Genomic DNA, 15268 nt, shown 5'->3' with positions numbered 1-15268 from the left:
TTGCTCTCTACTTCCTCTGTACATGACTGGACACCACAGGCATTTAAAATTTATTCATTTTTAAATTGAAAACAATAGACAGGGAAAAAAAGCATGACATATAAAATAATACCCAAGACAGTGTGAAATCAGGTAAGGTATGGGGCATACACCAGCAATCCCAAGACTTGGGAGGCTAAGGTAAGAGGATCTTGAGTTTGAGGCTAGCTTGGGCTACTCTATAATTACTCAAAATAAACTACTCAAAATTAGTTTTTTAAATGTTAGAGTAGTTAAACATGTACTGTTTGCACTAAAAATTAAAAGCCTGTTGGGCAGTGGTGGTGCACATCTTTAACCCTATGTGGAGGTATGTAGATCTCTGTGAGCTCGAAGCCAGCCTGGTCTACAGAGTGAGTTCCAGGACAGCCAGGATTACATGAAGAAACCATGTCTTGAAAAAAACCAAAAGAAAAAGAGAGAAAGAGAGAGAGAGAGAGAGAGAGAGAGAGAGAGAGAGAGAGAGAGAGAGAAACTTAAAAGTCTTATGTTGCTACTCATTTCAACACAGGGTTTCTCTGTGTAGCTTTGGAGCCTGTCCTGGCACTCGCTCTGTAGAACAGGCTGGCCTCAAACTCAAGAGCTCTGCCTGCCTCTGCCTTCCGAGTGTTGGGATTGAAGGAGTTCACCACCAACGCCCTGCTGTTGCTACTCATTCTTAAGTTTGTACTACAGAACCTGACCAAAATTAACCTCAGAGGTGAGGGGGGAAGGCATCTATACAAAAATTATGCCTAAGTGGGTAAGCTAAACTTAGTTCTTCCTGAAAAAGAGATGGGGATACATTTAAGTTTGAGACCGTTTCTGGCCCAATGTGGTGACACACACTTGTACTACAAGTACTCAGAGGCTGAGGCAGAAGACTGGACTATTTTTCCTGGAGCCTCATCCCAAAGGCAACCAATTCTTTTTCTATCACCCACCCCCAACTTTATTTCGGGCACTTAGGAATCAATTTCTTTCTCTAACTCAAACAGGCACACAGTATACTGTCCTGCAGCTTGCTCTTAGGGAGCGATTTAATTTACAATCTGCGGGTACTAAGAATCACAATCAGGGCCCTCCCTCACTGTGATTTACACAAGACTGAGCTAGCCCACACGCTATGTCACGCCTACTTTCTATCTTAACCTGAGAGGTCTCATTAAATAGAGGGCTTGGGAACGAACAGCATCCACAGAAAGCTCTTAAACGTACAAAGACATCTAGAGCTACCCTTGAAGCAGTATGGAGGCTAATGGGAGGTGACAGACACTGAACATGTCAGTTCTGAGTCTCACAGGGCTGTGAAGACTACACAGACACAGAACACTTAGCATCAACCCTGACTAGCACAGCGAGCTCACAGTAATGCAGGTATCACTACTAACTGCGCACCGAGGCTTCCCTACCTCCACAGCTTCATGCATGTCAGCACCCTGCCCAAACACCCTCTGCTCTTACAATGGAGCTGGAGTCACTAAGCTCCCCATGCTACTCAGCTAAGCTCAGCCTTCTTCAGAAAGCTTCCCTTGACACATTCAGGTTGGCTTTCCTGCCTGGGCAGCTTGGGAAGAGCCTGTCTGTCATCCCTTCCCACCATCTGGCTACGAGAAGGCCAGTTACTAAGTGTACACATATCAAAAGAGCTGTCCCTCACTGGCATTTTACCAGACTCAAAGTCCCGATGGAAACACTACAAGAAAGGGGCCGCGCTGTTCCCATTCTACAGACAGATTATACAGCATCCCAAGACCAGAGTCTACGACAGCACTCTGGATAGAGCTCTGACCACCTCTCTTTGACAAGAAACTGCCAGGTGAAACGAAGAAGGGTGTAAGGAAGATAGTCCCTCTCTTTGGTACTGCAAGGATTATGTAGCACTCCTTCCTGGTCAGGACTCCAGACAAAGAAGCCTCACACCACCTAAGCTAGCACCCAACTTCCATAGACACCATCCAAACCAGGATCTCCTAGAAACACAGTCTTTCTTGGGGGAATTCAAAATTAAGTTGAAGCTTTCTGGCCACAAACACATTCCAAACATGCCTTCCTTGGGGTTATAGCTGGGTCAGTTTGGGTTGAATGTAAAGTTTTCCCTGAAATTTGTCAAGCTATTTATAAAATGTCTCTTCTCTTATGCTTGTATCTGTTCTATAGATATCAAATCTGTATTTTTTAATTTAATCTCAGATGGTCATTTATTCAACAAATTCTTAATTGTTTCCAGAACAGTGTGTTCTAGACTCTGGTGATAAACGCAGAGAACAAAACAGTCAAGATTCCTGGGGCTAGAGAGATGGCTCCATCAGTAGTTAAAAGCACTGTCTGCTGGCACAGAGGACCCAGGTTCAATTCCCAGCACCCACATGGCAGCTCACACCTGTCTGTAACTCCAGTTCCAGGAATTTTGAGACCCTCACACAGACATACACACAGATAAAATATCAATGAGCAGAAAATAAAAGAAAATTATAAGAGAAAAAAAAAAAAAAGGACAGACAAGATTCCTGAAACCTGAAACCTGACACAACGTTTTGGTGTCTCTCTTCTAGGAACGTTAGACACTTCAGAGCAATGGCTGTTCCCGTCTTCTCCAGGCTGTGTCTCTTATTTCTTAGCTCTATATTCTGATTTCCCAATAAAATAATGGCCCATACTGTAGGTGACTGTGAACTCGCTGAGTTACTTTCTTCCCAACCAGAATAGGACTAGAGCAGTCCCTAAGAAAAAAGATACAAAATCTAAATCAAGGTGAGGGGGAGGCCAGGTGTGGTGGAACACACCTTTAACCCGAGTACTCAGGAGGAAGGCAGGCAGACCTCTGGGTTCCAGGCCAGCCTGGTCTACACGGTGAGTTCCAGGACAGCAAGCTTACACGGAAAAACTCTGTCTCAACACAAAATAAAAACAACAAAGGTGTAGGGAAGAGTGCAAATCCCAGAGCAACCTAAGTCACTAAGGAAAACGAGATTGTGGGCTGTCAACTAGTAAACTACTAAGAACATTAGATTCCTCAAGGAAGACAGGCCACCGTAGGAAATGACGAAAGAGTTCAGGTCTAGGGGTCATTTAGAAGGAAATAGAATTAACACACAGAAACTGAAGCCAGGTATGAAGTCACATGCCCATAGTTCCAGCACTGGGAAGGTTGATGCAGGAGGATCTCAAAAAAACAAAAGCAGACGCAAACATGAGAGAGAGAGAGAGAGAGAGAGAGAGAGAGAGAGAGAGAGAGAGAGAGAGAGAGAGAGAGAAGCAAAGCTCAAGTGGAGTGGCTCCAAGGACCCAAGGGCAATAAGTAAGTCTATTCTGGATATGGGTGGAGAAGTGTACCAAGGAGAAAGAGAGGCATGAGATTAGGCCTCAGAAAATGGCACCGGACAGGCAAGACAAAGTAGAGCAGTAGAGACAAGATAAGAAAGTGGCCACCACTGCTCTGCAGTGGCCAGCCAAGAGTAAGGCTGGTTCCCCACACCAAATATCTGGGGAGGTAGTTCAGTGGTGCAGTGCATACCTAGCATGGTCAAAATTCTGAGATCAGGGCATGAAGAGATGGCAGCAGCCGCTCTTGCAAAGGACCTGGGTTTAATTCTCATCGCCCACATGGCAGCACACAACCACCTATAATTTCAGACCCAGAGGACTGGAAGCCCTCTTCTAGTTTTGGTGGGCACTGTACACCCATGGTACAGCCATACAATTAGGCAAAACAACCATACACATAAAACAAAAAATAACTAAAATCTCAAAGTCCTAAGTTGGACCCTAAAGCATGGCAGAGAGGAAATACAACTAAACAAAAGGAAAAGGAAAAAGAAAAGAGCAACCCTCAAGTGCACAGTGTTAGAGAAAATATTTAGAGCACAACTCTTGACACTTCAGGCTCTTTTCGAATTAATACGAGGGAACCCAGCAACGTGCTCCTCGCTCCAAACAAAGCAATTCCTTGTTCTAACCAACATGCTTTGTCCATCTAGGAAGGTCATTATTTTCCAATGAGGACAGAGTCTCACAGGAGAAGGGACAGAGTGGACACACAACCCATGGGATGTTCTAGCTTGCTAGCTCAATGGTGACTTCCCTGGAATGTGGAATCTAGGAGACACACAGTTCCTGGTGTAGTAGACTTCAAGTTCTCCACAGAGTAAGGACTTAAGGTTTTGTTTTTGTTTTTTTAAGGGATGCTTAAAGCATGTTGTCTTCCAAAAATCCAGAGATAATTTTAGATTGAAAAAAAAAAAAAATCCAGGCTTGCCAAGGGAATCTGAGAACTTTTCTATCTTGGTCTCCAATGCAAAAATAGAGGAAGATTAGAGTCTCAAATGCCAGACAGAAAAGTTGCCACAACAAACTTGCACTCTTCATATGGAGTCTGTTATCATATGTCAGCAAGAAAGCAAAGGAAACAGTGGTGAAAACCTTCTAATATACATTCCATATATATATATATATGTATATATATATATATATATATGGAATGTTTATATCAAATGTAAAGTAGTCCCTGAAACTTGTAAAGGTAACGATTTTTTTAAAGATTGCAAAAAGAAAAAAAAAAGTATTATCTCCAAGGCACATAAAAACATTCAAGCACACACCAGATCAAATTTGTAAGTAGCCCTTTACAAACACATTCTTAGAACTTTAAGTCTAAAATAAGACTGTCAAGGAAATTGAAGTTTACTAATGGTTACTGAGATGACTATCCTGCCACTTGGGAAATATATCTGAAAATAAAAACAAAAACAAAGGGTCAGGGCCTCTTGGCCTATGGCTTTAAATCCCAGCACTTGAGAAGCAGAAGTAGAGGGATCTCTGTGAGTTTAAGGCCGCCAGCCTGGTCTACACAGTGAGACCCTGTCTCAAATAAATAAACGAGTAAATAAATAACAAAAACAAAACAAAACAAAAAAGGTTAAAATGTTTAAGCTGTGATGAGAGGCAAACGTAAACACTTTTCTACAACACTGGGTTTGAGATTTCCAAACATATCAACAAGGAGAAAAATGGAATGCCTTTGACCCACATACACACACACACACACACACACACACACACACACACACACACACACACACCTATTTGTAAATTTATCCCCAGAAGACAATAATCAGATAAATCCTTTTCGGCAGAAGTATTTATCTTGTGACCAAAAGGAAAACAGTCAAACATGCAGCAAGGCTTGGGTAAATTATGGTACCCGATGGGATGCAACAAAGCCTCTGAAAATGACATGTATAACTATATCTATACCCCTCTCTGTCTATCTGCCTGTCTCTCTCTGTATACACACACACACACACACACACACACACACACACACACACGCATTTACATTACATATATGCACACACACAAATATATATGCATTTACATTACATATATGCACACACACAAATATATATATGCATTTACATTACATATATGCACACACACATATATGCATTTACATTACATATATGCACACACACATGCATTTACATTACATATATGCACACACACAAATATATATGCGTTTACATTACATATATGCACACACACAAATATATATGCATTTACATTACATATATGCACACACACAAATATATATATGCATTTACATTACATATATGCACACACACATATATGCATTTACATTACATATATGCACACACACACATGCATTTACATTACATATATGCACACACACAAATATATATGCATTTACATTACATATATGCACACACACAAATATATATATGCATTTACATTACATATATGCACACACACACACATAAATATATGCATTTACATTACATGTATGACACACACACACACACATAAATATATGCATTTACTGATGTCATCACCAAAAAAAAAAATGCTAGCAGCGGTTGTCACCCCCGGTTGTGGGGCCGTGGTCATTTTCCGCCCTGACACTTTGCCCACTGTGGAATTTTTTTCTTTCTTTAACAAGCCCAGCAGAATGACTCGCTCTCACGACGGCAGTGGGCGAGGAAGGGCAGACGCGACACGAGCTGTTTTCACACGGGGGGGGTGGGGGGTGGGGTGGGGTGGGGTGGGGTGGGGTGGGGTGGGGTGGGGTGGGACGGGACGGGGTCTCCCCAGGCCGAGCGAGCGTCTCCCAGGCAGACCCGGTTCCAGCATAAACAAAATTCTTATCGTGCCGAGCAGCCGTGCTCGCCTTCCCCGGCTCCACGCGGGGCAGGAAGACACACCCCTGACCTCAGCGTTCGCCTCGCGGGCGAGCCGGAGGGCGGGCGAGCCGGGGGGCGAGCGGGCGAGCGTGGGTCCTCCCCAGCCCAGCCTGGGCCCTGCCTGGGTCCCCGCCGCACCCACGGGCGAGCGGCGGGGAGGGCGGCCCGAGGGCAGCGACGGGACCCGGCTCGCCCGCTCGCCGCCCGCCCGCTCGCCCACAGGCCGCCAGCCCTGGGCGCACCGCGCAGCGAGCTTCCGGGCGCGGGCTCCCCCGAGCCAGGCAGCGGGGTCCTCGGCGTCCCCCGGGGGGGTCTCAAGTCCCGGGCGCGCGCCGAGGGGAGAGCGAGAGAGCCAGCGAGAGCGAGCGAGCGAGAGGCCCCTCCGGGCTTCCGTCCGCCCGCCCGCCCGCTCGCCCGCTCGCCCGGCCAGCCAGCGCCCGCCGAGCCGCGCAGTCCTCCGCAGGCGGGCGGCGGGCGGGCGGGCGAGGGGCGGCGGCGGACGGAGAGCGGAGCTCCGCGCGCTCGCCCCGGTTCCCCCCCTCCGCCGCCGCCGCCCCCGCCCCCGCGCCGCCAGCCCGGCGACCCCGCGCCCACCGGCGCCGGCCACCTCACCTGCGGGGACGCGCCACCGGCTCCCGGCGCAGGCGCCCGCCCGGCTGTGTACACCCGGTAAGTGATCGTCGCGCCCGGCCCCGCCCCCCGCCCGGGCGGCCGCAGCGGCTCCCCGGCCGGAGGCCCACCCTCCCCCGCGTGCTCGCCCGGCGGCTCGGCGGCGGCTCGGCGGCGGCTCGGCCGGGTTCCAGACCCCGGAGGGCTCGGCGGCGTCCTCCCGGGCTCGACATTGAGCTGCTGGCGAGCGAAGCGGGCGTGGGGCAGCTGCACGCCCGAGCCTCACGGGCGAAGAGGACGAACGCCAGCCGTCGGGAGGCTCTAGTGCGAGCGGGAGGGTGATCCGGTGCGAGCGGGAGGGTGATCCGGTGCGAGCGGGAGGGTGATCCGGTGCGAGCGGGAGGGTGATCCGGTGTGAGGGTGATCCGGTGCGAGCGGGAGGGTGATCCAGTGTGAGCGTGAGGGTGATCCAGTGCGAGCGGGAGGGTGACCTAGTGCGAGCGGCATGAGGGTGATCCGGTGCTAGGAGCGTGAGGGTGACCTAGTGCGAGCGGGAGGGTGATCTAGTGCGAGCGTGAGGGTGATCCAGTGTGAGGAGCGTGAGGGTGATCCAGTGCGAGCGGGAGGGTGACCTGGTGCAAGCGGGAGGGTGACCTAGTGCGAGCGGGAGGGTGATCCGGTGCGAGCGGGAGGGTGATCCGGTGCGAGCGGGAGGGTGATCCGGTGCGAGCGGGAGGGTGATCCGGTGCGAGCGGGAGGGTGATCCAGTGTGAGCGTGAGGGTGATCCATTGCGAGCGTGAGGGTGACCTAGTGCGAGCGGCATGAGGGTGATCCGGTGCGAGTGTGAGGGTGATCCGGTGCTAGGAGCGTGAGGGTGACCTAGTGCGAGCGGGAGGGTGATCTAGTGCGAGCGTGAGGGTGATCCAGTGTGAGGAGCGTGAGGGTGATCCAGTGCGAGCGGGAGGGTGATCCAGTGCGAGCGGGAGGGTGATCCAGTGCGAGCTGGAGGGTGATCCGGTGCGAGGAGCGGGAGGGTGATCCAGTGTGAGGAGCGTGAGGGAGATCTAGTGCGAGCGGGAGGGAGATCTAGTGTGAGGAGCGTGAGGGAGATCTAGTGCGAGGAGCGTGAGGGAGATCCGGTGCGAGGAGCGTGAGGGAGATCCGGTGCGAGGAGCGGGAGGGTGATCCAGTGTGAGGAGCGTGAGGGAGATCTAGTGCGAGCGTGAGGGAGATCCAGTGTGAGGAGCGTGAGGGAGATCTAGTGCGAGGAGCGTGAGGGAGATCCGGTGCGAGGAGCGGGAGGGTGATCCAGTGTGAGGAGCGTGAGGGAGATCTAGTGTGAGGAGCGTGAGGGTGATCCAGTGTGAGGAGCGTGAGGGAGATCCGGTGCGAGGAGCGGGAGGGTGATCCAGTGTGAGGAGCGTGAGGGAGATCTAGTGCGAGCGTGAGGGAGATCCAGTGTGAGGAGCGTGAGGGAGATCCAGTGTGAGGAGCGTGAGGGAGATCCGGTGCGAGGAGCGGGAGGGTGATCCAGTGTGAGGAGCGTGAGGGAGATCTAGTGCGAGCGTGAGGGAGATCCAGTGTGAGGAGCGTGAGGGAGATCTAGTGCGAGGAGCGTGAGGGAGATCCGGTGCGAGGAGCGGGAGGGTGATCCAGTGTGAGGAGCGTGAGGGAGATCCGGTGCGAGGAGCGTGAGGGTGATCCGGTGTGAGGAGCGTGAGGGAGATCCGGTGCGAGGAGCGTGAGGGAGATCCAGTGCGAGCGGGAGGGAGATCCAGTGCGAGCGGGAGGGTGATCTAGTGCAAGCGTGAGGGTGATCTAGTGCCGTGTGCGGTCCAGGGTGGCAGGGGAAAGGGGATGAGGGTGAGACAAAGACAGAGACAGACAGACAGAGAGAGACAGAGAGGAGAGATAGTGGAGAAAGACACAGAGAGGGAGGGAGGGAGAGAGAGAGAGACAGAGACAGAGAGAGAGAGAGACAGAGAGAGAGTAAGAGTAGGAATTTTTAAGACAACCCCTGGAGGAGGAGCACGACGTGACAGCACACAGCGAAAAGAACAGGCGAAAGGGCCTGAGGTGTCTGTAGCTCGGGTCCTCCACTGCTCTCCTTGTGCGAGCACAATTCAAAGCCCCAGGCTTTGCCGAGAAGGGTTGAGACATAAGGAACTAATGCTCTACGCTGCTAGTGAGTGGCCGTCAGCGTCGCCTTCAATCCCAGCGCTCGGAAGACAAGAGCAGTCCATCTCTAGGAAGACAAGAGCAGTCCATCTCTAGGAAGACAGACAAGAGCAGTCCATCTCTAGGAAGACAAGAGCAGTCCATCTCTAGGAAGACAAGAGCAGTCCATCTCTAGGAAGACAAGAAGTCCATCTCTAGGAAGACAGACAAGAGCAGTCCATCTCTAGGAATTTGAGCCCCGCCAGGGCTACGAAGTCAGACACTGTCTCAAAAAAGAAAGAGGCGTTTTACAAATGTTTCATCCTCAACAAGCCAGAGGAGAGGGGCTTTATCTGAGGACGTTGCAGAACCCCAGTTTTAAGCAGGGGGCATTTTGGCCACACTTGGGGAGCTCTCGGGATTGCCCTAGCTGCAGTCTGGAGGTCTGGAGAGGGGAGGCAAGAGTGGGTGAGTGGGACTAAGGGTCACTTCAGCAAAAGAGAGAGAGGCCTTGGGTTCGTCCTCAGCATTTGGGAAGAACGGGTGGAGATCTTGGGTGTGGTCTTTGAAAGCAGCCAGACCTTTCAGGACTGCGGTGTGTTTGGCCCAAAGACCTCGGATGCTGGACACCCAGCGATCACCAAAGATCCACGTGGGATAGTGGCTATCAATTTGGCTCTCTCGCACTAATAAAGATTAAAGACACTTGTGGGAGTAACTGAGGTGGAGGTAATCTTTATTAAAGAGAAATCAAGAAAAGCAGGAAAGTAAGATGGGGTGAGGGGGATCCCACGATATAAAGACTTAGCATAGAAGGAAAGTGAGGCTCAGCCTGGGGAAAGTGGGACCCAGCTGGCCACAAATTGGTCCTGGGGCTTTGTGTGAGGCCATGGCTGAAGACTAGGGTAGTACTCTTAGCTGCCTCATTAGACGATGCCATGTTCTGGGGACCACGTGATGGCTCAGCGGTTAAGAGCACTGGTACTCTTTCTTGCAAAAGACCTTGACCTGCTTCCCAGCACCCTCATGGTGGCTCACAGTCATCCACCTGAAACTCCAGTTCCAGGAGGTCTGATACCAGACACTCATATGATACATTCACGCAAAGCACCCATACACAGAAAAGAAAATAAATCTATTCTCAAAACATAAGACCACATTCTACGTATGCTATTATTGTCCAGCCATCAAGAAGTTCACACTCTGCCTGTTGCCCACCCAGTCAGGAGTGGTTGAAACCCTCATTTGCCGTCAAGTACTGCCGACCACACCTAGCTATCCATTCTCATAGCTCCTTGTCCCTGTGGGGGGACTGGGGTCTCATTCCTGAAATAGGTAGAGGTTTTCTTAGAAACTAGCTGTTAACAGTTGGCTGCATTAGAAGCAGAGCTATAAAAATAAAAAATAAAAAAAAAGCAATAGTGCTTAGCATATGTGTCCCCGGGGTGAGTGCTCATAGAATCTAGCTTGCTCATAGCATATCTGTCTGTCTCTCATCAGGTCTGCTTGGCTACGCTATTCCCTGCTGCAAGCTTCTGTTTCTCAAATCCATAAGGTTCCTCACCTTACTGTTTTAACCCTTACCCTTCCTTTTAATCCTGAAGTCTATTCTCACTATAACACACGTGAGCCACCTGTAATTTTCACCATGGGCCTCCACACACACACACTACCTAAATCCTGTATCAGTTTGTATTGTGTTCATGGTAGGATTACCCATAATAGTCAAAGGGCAGAAACAAATCAATGTCCAACCACGGACAAGTGTATAAAAAAATGTGGCAGGTACGTAGAATATCACCCAGCCTTAAAAAGAGAGGAGATAGAGCTGGGGGTTTAGCTTGGTGGTAGAACCCTTGCTTAGCATGTGCAAAGGTCTGTGTTAAACTCCTAGCATCACAAAAGACAGTGTGGAGGTAAGAGTAGGAAAGAGAAGAGCCGGGTGTGGTGGAGCACACAGCTAGGCAGAGGCTGGAAGATCAGACGTTCACCCTCTACCGCATAGCAAGTTAGGCCAGGCTGGCCTCATAAGCAAAAGGGAAATTAGCCAGGCTGTGGCGACCCACACCTTTAATCTTACTCTGAATTCTAGGCCAGCCTGGTCTACAGAACAAGTTCTACGAAAGCCGTGACTATACAGAGAAACCTTGTCTCAAAAAAAACACAAAAGAAAAAAGGAAATTCTGGCCCGTGATACAAATGGATGAACCTTGATTCTCTTTTGAAATTTTTAATTTTATTTTATTACATATGTTACTGTTTTGCCTGCCTGTACGCGTGTGCTTGGTGCCTGCAGAGGCCAAAAAGGGCATAAGATCTTGCAGAGTTGTGAGCTGCCATGTAGATTCTGGGAATCAAATCTGGATCCCCAGGAAGAGCAGCCAGTGTTCTATACTGCTAAGCCATCTCTCCAGCCCCCAGGACTTTCTCAAGATAGAAATTCAGGGCTGAGGGCTTAGTGAAGACACTTGTCTGGCATGTACGAAGCCTTGGGCTCTATCTCCTGCACCTCAAGTAGCAGAAAGACAAAAGAAACAGTATATCCTGAAGTTCTAGTATCTTCTTCTTATACCCCGATATATCGTCTTCTTGGGCTATAAGGTACGTGAACCTCATAGACTAACTAGATGGAGATGAAGAGAACTGGCTAAATTTGAGGAAGACTTTAGAATAAAATTGGTGTGGTTGGTGCTGACTAGAGGCAGAGGCAGGTGGATCTCTGAGTTCGAGGCCAGCCTGAACTGCAAAGCTAGTTCTAGGGCAGCCAGGGCTACACAGAGAAATCCTGTTTCGAGAAACAGTAGGAGAAGGAGGCGGTGAAGAAGAAGGAAACGACTGTGATGAAGCTGGCTGTGCTTCTGCTCACCTATCATCCCAACACTTGGGATCGAGGCCAGCCTGAGCTGCATAGCAAGTGCCAAGCCAGCCAGGACTACACAGCAAAACCCTGTCTCTAAAAAACAAAGAAAGGAGGGAGTGGCGGGTGGTAGTGGCCGCAAGTTCTAACATGACTTTGATATCCAGGGGGAAGCCTGGAGGAGGTTTATTGGTCAGGTTCTTTTTTGTTTTGAAGACCAGAGTGTCACGTGATTATATTCTCAATACTTGAGAGGTGGAGTCGGGATGCTAAAGTCAAAAGGCCACTGGGGCTGGAGAGGTGGCTCAGTGGTTAAAAACACTAGCTGCCCTTCCCGAGGATGGGAAGTTCCCAGTTCCTGGCTCTCACCTATCAGCCAACAACAGTCTATAATTACACTGTCAGGAGATCCATCCTCTCTGTCTGCCCTCCGAGCGCCCTGCAAATACACGGTACACAAACAGGCCAAACACCCATACAAATAAAAATTAAAAACAAAATTTAAAGGTCACCCTAGGCTATACAGCAACTTGAGGCCAGCCTAGGTTTCATGAGATCCCTTGTGAAGAAACCAAAAAGGAATAAATACATATAGAGGTTAGAAACCGGGGTCTCGAAGACCCTCCAGGATGCCTCAGATTATAAAGGCGACAAGGCAGAAAGGTGGACAGACAGGAGAAATGGACCAGTGACCCTGGGGTGGGTTCCATGGCAGGCCGGCAGCCAACGCTTCAGAAGGGACCTTCCCTCCTCAGTGACTACCACAGCGGCAGAGGAGGTGAAGCCAGGGTTCTTTGGCGGTTGGGCCAATCAACCAGGAGGGGTGATTGTGTGATAGATAGAATGGGTTGTAAGGCCTGAGCTACAAGAGCAAGCGGGGAGCTGGCAGACAGGAGGTCTGTGTGCTGTTAGCCGGTACGGACGCCATCGTGGTGGTGTGCCCTGGAAAGGTACCAGGGATGAGGGTAACTGGCTTTGGTGGGCCTCTCTTGGCTCCTACAGTCTCAGAATGATCCTGTCTCTCTCTCTCTCTCTCTCTCTCTCTCTCTCTCTCTCTCTCTCTCTCTCTCTCTCTCTGTGTGTGTGTGTGTGTGTGTGTGTCTGGTACTGGCAGCCTGTACCGCTGATCTATTTCTCCGGCCTCTTTTTCTTTACTTTTGAGATGGTCTCTCTAAGTTGCCCAGGAAGGACTGGAGCTGGTGATTCTCCTGTCTCGGCTTCCTGAGAAGTTGAGATTTAGGCCTGTGCCTCCAGGCCTGGGTAAAGCCATCTCTTACTCATAGACTCTCTTAGCTATCGATATTGGCCCCAGGGGTTATTAGACCTTGCCGCACTTGCCGCAGATTCCTGCCGTGACCACACTTGGTAAGTAGTTAGAACTTTTCCTCTTTTCCTACCACTTAGAGATTGAGCCCAGGACCTCATGCATGCCAGCCAAGCTCTCCACTCCTGAGCTATGCACCCACTGGTCATGCCAGACAAGCTCTCCATTTTAGGGCTGGAGATGGAACCCTTGACCAAACACACACATAGTAAGCCCACTGAGCAGATTCCATAACCCTGGTCAAAAAGTAGCCCTTTCCCCTTGTAGCCCACTCTGAGCTATCTTTGAAATCATTTCTACCTAACTATACTCCAATCACTAGTCAAAATGTGCTGGAAACTGCTTCAGGCCAGGGCTTGGAAACCCACTCAGAGTCATATATGCAATTTTTGTTTTGGTTTGGTTTTTTTGAGACAGGAGTTTCTCTGTGTAGCCCTGGCTGACCTGAAACTCACTCTGTAGACCAGGCTGGGCTCAAACTCAGAGATCCACCTGCCTCTGCCTCCCCAGTGCTGGGATCAAAGGCGTGTGCCACCATCACCTGGCCATTTTTGGTTTCTTGACATAGGGTCTCACAAAGCCTAGGCTGGCCAAGAATGACCTTGACTTCATCATCCTGCCTCATCTCTGAGATTACAAATTCATAACATTATTCTGCCCTTAAAAAACAAACAAACAAAAGCCTAATGAATTAATTGTCTCACTGTGTCATCCAAGCTGCCCACCGTGTGTCTAGGTGAAGACAGTCTGAGCCAGATGTGACAGTCTCTGAAGTTTTTGCCTGTGAGAAGTGAGCAGAACTCAGAAACTCTCCTACACTGAACAGGCCAATCAGTACCAGACCTGCCTTATGCCTTAGTGAGATGGAACACAGAGATGCACTTGACCTTGGCTGGAGCTGGCCCTCCTTGCCGAGAGCAAAAGCAGGTTTGCTGGCTTTCATGAGGGCTTCGCATTCCTCCTGTCAGAAAAGCCACAGAATGAGAACATCCCTCGTCCGCGGCTCCTGGGGGCTCTGGAACTGATTTTCCTAAGCAGTCGAGGTTATTAATGTTGGCTGTGCTTGCTCGAGACAGCAGGAGCGAGGCTTCTAGGCTGGCCTCTTCCATGTTAGCTTTAGTGAGAACATCTGAAAGAAGAGCCTTCAGGGAAGGGCTTTTCACAGCCAAGTCTTCTTGGTGGGGCTGGGGAGCAGCGGGTTGAATCTGGAGAGAGAAACATTTTGGGGGCCTCCCTTGGGCAGGATGTGAAAGCTGCCAGTTGGGCCGGGAGCGCCCTCCTGGGTGAGTTCCTGCATTCCAGAGGCCACAGGATTTGGGAGCAGGTCTGGAGGGGGCTGGCTAGACATTCTGGGAACAGAGCAACTGGCTGCATCTGCTGGGTATGGACTAAGGCTGGGGCCAGGCCAAGCCAATAGCTCAGGCGGCCTAACAGGCAGGAATGGAGTTAAGGTCAGTGTGAGCTGTGCGCAAGCGGGGAAACCTCGCCCCCGGTCTCCAGATTGCTCCCCTCAGGGAGGCTCTCCTTTGCCTCCTTTCTCCCGTGTGTAGCTGTCTGAGCAGCTACTTCTCCACACCGCTGAGTACCTCCATAGACTGGAAACAGCTGTGCTGTGGCCAAGAGGCTCAATCCAAGCTGTTCTGTGTGCGTGCGTGCGTGCGTGCGTGCGTGCGTGCGTGCGTGCGTGCGTGTGTCTGTGTGTCTGTGTGTCTCTGTGTCTCTGTGTCTGTGGTGGCAGGGATTGAACTCAGAGCCTGGTCCAAGACAGAGGAAATGCTCTACCACTGAGCTACACCCTCCCAGATCTTGCCTTCTTTAAAATGACGTCTATTTATTTAACGTGTGTAGGTGTTTTGTCTACATGTGTCTACGAATGTGTTCTTTGTGCTTGCCTCGTGGCTGCAGAAGAGGGCACCAGATCCCCTGGAACTGGAGTTACAGATGGTTGTGAGCTGTCATGTGGGTGCTGGGACCTGTACCTGGGTCCTCTGCAGGAACAGAAAGTGCTCTTAACCTTGGAGCTGCCTCTGCAGCCTCGGATTTCTGCTTTTTTGAGGCATTCTTACTATGTAGGTCAAGCTGCCCTTGAACTCCAGATTCTC

The sequence above is a fragment of the Cricetulus griseus genome, chromosome 9 (genome assembly GCF_003668045.3).
Source record: "Cricetulus griseus strain 17A/GY chromosome 9, alternate assembly CriGri-PICRH-1.0, whole genome shotgun sequence".
NCBI lineage: Eukaryota > Metazoa > Chordata > Mammalia > Rodentia > Cricetidae > Cricetulus > Cricetulus griseus.
The sequence above is the reverse complement of the archived record's forward strand: the minus strand, read 5'-3'. Positions refer to the sequence as shown.